The sequence below is a fragment of the Chrysochloris asiatica genome, unplaced genomic scaffold (genome assembly GCF_000296735.1).
Source record: "Chrysochloris asiatica unplaced genomic scaffold, ChrAsi1.0 scaffold00028, whole genome shotgun sequence".
Taxonomy (NCBI): domain Eukaryota; kingdom Metazoa; phylum Chordata; class Mammalia; order Afrosoricida; family Chrysochloridae; genus Chrysochloris; species Chrysochloris asiatica.
The window spans coordinates 19,794,518-19,800,258 of NW_006408546.1; positions in this window are offsets into that span (position 1 = coordinate 19,794,518).

Consider the following 5,741-nt stretch of genomic DNA (forward strand, 5'->3'; position numbering starts at 1 on the left):
GCAGGTTGTTAATGAGTCTTCCTCCAATCCCGATGCCATGTTTTTCTTCATGGAACCCAGCTTCTTGGATGATTTGCACAGCATACAGGTTGAATAAGTATGGTGAAAGAATACAACCTTGTTGCACACCTTTCTTAATTTTAAAGCATTCAGAATTCCCATGTTCTGTTCAACCAACTTCTTCTTGGTCCAGGTACAGATTCCTCTTGAGCACAATTAAGATATCAATGTTTATGCATTCCATTTCATTTTTGACAATTTCCAATTTTCCTAGATTCATACTTTCTACATTCCATGTTCGAATTATTAATGGATGTTTACAGCTGTTTCTCTTCGTTTTGAGTTGTGCCTCATCAGCAAATGAAGGTCCTGTGGGATTTACTCCCACGGCTTTACTGAATTTGCATCATCACAGTCAACTCTATTTTGAGGAGGCGGCTCTTCCCCAGTCACATTTCGAGTGCCTTCCAACCAGAGGGGCTCATTTTCCAGGGCTATATCTGACCGTGTTCTCTGCCATTCATAAGGTTTCCAGTGACTAAATATTCAGAAGTAGTTCGTCACTCTTTCTACCTAGTCTGTCTTCATTTGGAAGCTCATCTGCTACCTGTCCACCATGCATTACCCTGCCGGTATTTAAAATACCGGTGGCATAGCTTTCAGAATCACAGAAACTCACAAGCCACACAGTGCAACAAACTGACAGATGAGTGGTGGTCCTATAATCTAGGAACCCCATTATTATGTTTTAGTTGAAAGTTGTTGCTATTGATAATCCAAAAATGCATTGATTAGAAAAAGGCCAGGAACTTTTCCTCACAATTTGTTGCTGTTGTTAAGTGCCATCTAGTCGGTTCCAAGTCATTGTGACCCTGTATAGGGTCTCCCAGGAGTGGTTGGTTGGTTTGAACCACCAATCTTGATGTTAACAGTCCAGCACTTATCCTGCAGCACCTCACCAGGGGTCCAAAGTATTACTTGGTAAAAATTATCAAACTTGTGCTAAGCATCAGGCACTTCTTTTTTATAAAAAATATTATTTAATCCTCACAACAATTCTGTAATGTTAGGTTTGCAAAACAATTAGAATGACTCCGTCATAGTCACATGGCAAATAACTACCAGAATCAAGATTTAAACCCAGGAATTTGGCCAAGTGGCAGCATCAATGGGCTCAAGCATGGTAACAATTGTGAGGTTGACCCAGGACCAGGCAGTGTTTTCGTTCTGTTGTGCATAGGGCTGCTATGAGTCGGTACCAACTCAATGGCACCTAACAACAACAACAACAGCCTTACTTTTGTCCATTATGCTATAATACAGGCAATTAAATAAGTGTCTACCTACAGGAAATAGAGGGAGAAATGAATGTGTTAAAGGACACCACACAAAGAGGATACAGTTAGGAAAATGCAGACTATAGGATACTGTACTTCAGTGGTGCTCCTCAAAGTGTTGTCCCCAGAGGAGGAGCAGCATCAGTATCACATGGGAACTTGTTAGAGATGCACTACTGGGTTAGACTCTCTCAAGGGTAGGGTCCCATCATCTGTGTTTTTACACACCCTTCACATGATACCAATATGTTCTCAATTTTGAGAACTGTTCTCCAAAACCGAGCTTTTTCCATGACCAAAAAGAAAATGCAAAACAAAATAGTAGGTGAAATTAAAAATGACTTTTCAACCAACAATATGTACCTTATATTTAAGGATAGATTTAAATTTACCAATCTCAGTTTTTGTTAGATGATCATGGAAATTTGGCCACTAAATCAAATAGATATTTTAATGAAAGAATTGGTGTGAATTTGTTTATAGTTTGTTAGGAGCTATAATGATATTTTGGGTGCTTTTAAGAGTGTCTTTCTTAGAGGTATATTGAAATATGTATAGATAGAAAAAATGGCATGCTGTCCAGGATGTGCACACTATAAAATGGGTGATAGAGATAATGAGTTGTTAATATTGAAGCTGGTTAATTTGGTATCTGGTACTTACAATACTATTACATCATTCTCTACATATTTACATATTTGAATTATTTTCAACAATTTCTGTATGTATAATTCAATAACACTGATTATACTTTGCATGTTATACAACCATTACTACTGTCCTTTTCTAAATTATTCCAGCACCATTAACATAAATTCCCCTTTGCTCCTTCTTTTATCTCTGATACCACTAATAATCTTTTGCATGTGTACATTTGCTTATTTGATATAGATGGCCTTTTGTCATGGACTTAATTTGTTAAGCATGAAGTTTTCAAGAACCATCCTTATTGTGCAATGCATTTATCTTTACGGCTGAGTGCTAATATTTCTGGGTCAGTATGTACCACAGTCTGACACTTGTGAGTAGTTTTGCAGTGAACACTGATATACAAGTTTCTGTTTCATTCCTGCCTTCACTGCTTCTGGGTTGTCGTCATTAAGTGCTGTCAAGTTTCCAAGGAGTGACTGATGGATTTGAACTGCCGACCTTGTGATTAACAGTCCAGTGCTTATCCAACAGAGCTCCTGGGTATATAAGGGTAAATAAAAAATTGCTATAAAACTATCAAAGTGTGAAACTATTATTTCTCATGAATAAGACCATGAACTTCTGAAGGTAGTGTTTCCATTTCTGTAAACCTTCCCTTAATAATTCTGTGCTCTTCAATTTACACCACATCAACAAGCAGTTTTGGCATCCTTGAGGAACTCTGCATTAAAAGAAGTACAACAAGAACGTTTCTTAGATGCCAAGGTGGCCAGACTTCATCTCTTATACTTCAGACATATCAGAAGCACACAGTTTCTGGAGAAGGACATCATGCTTGGTAAAATGGAGCCTGAATCAAAAAGAGAAATGCCCACAATGAGATAGATCAGCATAGTGGCAGCAACAATGAGCTCAAGCGTAACAACGATTGGGACATTGGCGCAGGACCAGGCAGTGTTTAGTTCTTTTGTGCATAAGGTCACTATGAGACAGAGTTGACTGGACGGCATTTAACAAGAACAATGTATTAACTGAGATCCTAGAAACAATACTATTTGTATTGCCCTCATATTTCTAGAATTGGAGTTCTGGTGTGGCAATGTTGGATAAGCATTAGATTATCAACCACAAGTTCTGCAGTTCAAACACACTAGTTCCTCCACAGTAAAAAGATGAAGCTGTCTGTTCCCATAAAGATTTACAATCACCGAAACTCTAGAGAGGGTCAGTAGGAGTTAGAATCAATTCAATAACAGGGAATATAATTATCTAGAATTAGGATCACTGGTTTTTTGGTAGTTCTGCATTCAATCTTTTAAGGATGAAATTGTTTTTAATATAGAGAGAATTGACCTTTCTCCCCTTGTTAACAATTTTACCATTTGCCAAGAGCTTTCACACTTTTGTTGTTGGCAATCAAACACTTCGCCAGAAATCTATTATTACTGTATCCATTTTACAATTGAAGAGGCTAACAGGTGAACAGATTCACCAAAGTTTTACGTATTTACTCTGCACAATATATATACTAGGTAAAAGATGGGGACCCTGGGTGGAACAGCAGTTAAACAACTCAACTGCTAACCTAAAAGGTAGCAGTTCAAATCCACTCAGCAGTTCCTTATCTATGGAAAAGTAAATACTGTTCCTATAAAGGTCACAGTCTAGAAAATCCTAAATGGAGTTCTTCTTTGTCACAGGGTTTCAGTATGAGTTGGAATAGATTTGACAGCACCTAGCAATGACAACAACAGGTCAAAGATAATCTTTGTTATTAACTTTTCAAAAGTTCAGTCTAGGCATATGTAGTGCCTACTTCCCTTAAGAGACATGGACTCCTTACCTTTATGGTCCTGTCTACACCACTAAACTCTAAGCTCCATCAAGGAAGGGGCCTACCTATTTGTTCAGCACCCACATCTGGAAAAGGCTGGCTCACAGCAAGCACCCATTTAACATGCAAGCCCCCAATTAACACTGAACTAATGGGTGAAAAAGTAGCTCTGGTAGCGTAGTGGTTATGAATCGGGCTGCTAATCTCACAGTCAGTAGTTTGAAACTACCAGCTGTTCTGCAGGAGAAAGATGAGGATTTCTGCTCCTGTAAAGGTTTACAGCCTCTGAAACCGTATGTAGGGTCACTATGAATCAGAACCGACTCCACAGCACATAACAACACAACAACAACAACAATGGGTAAATTAATTGAGTAGTGGTAATCTGATGTAGCACTGTAGGCTAATGTGCCAGACTGCAAAGCTGTTTGCACTGCAAGGTCGGTGGTTCAAGTTCACCAGATGCTCCTCGGAAACCCTATACAGGGTCGCTATGGGTCGGAACTGACTCAATAGCACTTCACAACAACAACACAAAAACAACAATCATGAAGCCTCCCACTTGTTGTTGTTGTTGTGAAGTCCTGTTGAGTTGATTCCAACCCATAGCAACACTGTTTCCAAGGAGCAAATGGTGAGCTTGAACCACCGACCTTGCGGTTCAAATGACTTTGCAGTCGCATGCATTAGCCCACAGCGCTACACCAGGACTCCACTTAAATGGGAACAAATTGTTGTGAAAATAACACTGGTTTTAGACTCAAAAAGAACTTTATTTAGAGCTGGCCATTTCCAAGAAGTGTGAGCTACACTTCACCTTACTGCTTCTCTATTTCTTCATGTAGGAAATGAGGGTAAAATCCTCAAGGATGTGAGGATTAAGTAAGCTACAATATGTAAAAGGCTTACCCAATGCCTGGTGTTTAGCAGTAATCCACAAAATGTTTGCCATTATTAGTGATGATTATCAAAGATGGAAATATTGTCATTTCTGCAGGACTCCTTAAATACGGAGACCATAAGGCAAGAAGAAGAGATTCTAACTTGGCAGGGAAGTTGACCCACTCTTTCTCAGTTGATTAATTAGTTTTGTTTTGGTCACCAATCAGTGATGAAGGGAAAAATACTGATGAGTAATTCCTAATTGAGGAGACCTATGCTAGAAATCAGAGTTAAAAGTACTACAAGAGCAATCAAACAAGACTGATGCAGCACTGGAAACAATTCAAAACCTTCAAAAAGAGGTTCAGATAATTAAAATAAAATATCAGAAATGGACAGTACACTGAAAGGGGAAAGAAGCAGAATAGAAGAGATAGAAGCCAGAACTAGTGAAGTGGAAGACAAGTCTCTCAATATTATTAAGATAGAAGAGCAAGCAGAAAAAAGGATAAAAATATCTGAAGAGGGTCTAAGATTCATGCTGGATAACATGGAGAGGAACAACTTAAGAATTATTGGCATTCCAGAACAGGAAGAATCAGAGAAGTCCACAGAGGAGATAGTTGAAGAGCTTCTGGAAGAAAATTTCCCTAACATCTTGAAAGATGAGGAGATAAACATTCAAAAAGCTGAAGGTACCCCAAGAAAGATAGACCCCCAAAAGAAAGTCACCAAGACATATAATAATCAAGTTCTCCAAAATCAAAGACAAGGAGAGAATCCTAGAAGCGGCCAGGGAGAAGTGTCACTTACAAAGGCAAGAAAATCAGACTAAGTTCTGACTTCTCAGCAGAAACTGTGCAGGCAAGAAGGCAATGGTGAGACATATACAAAATTCTAAAAGAAAAAAACTGCCAACCAAAAATTGTGTATCCAGCAAAACTATCAATCAAATACAATGGTGCAATCAAAATATTCCAGAATAAACAGAATCTAAGAAATTTTGTTAGAAACAACCCAGCACTTCAAAACATCCT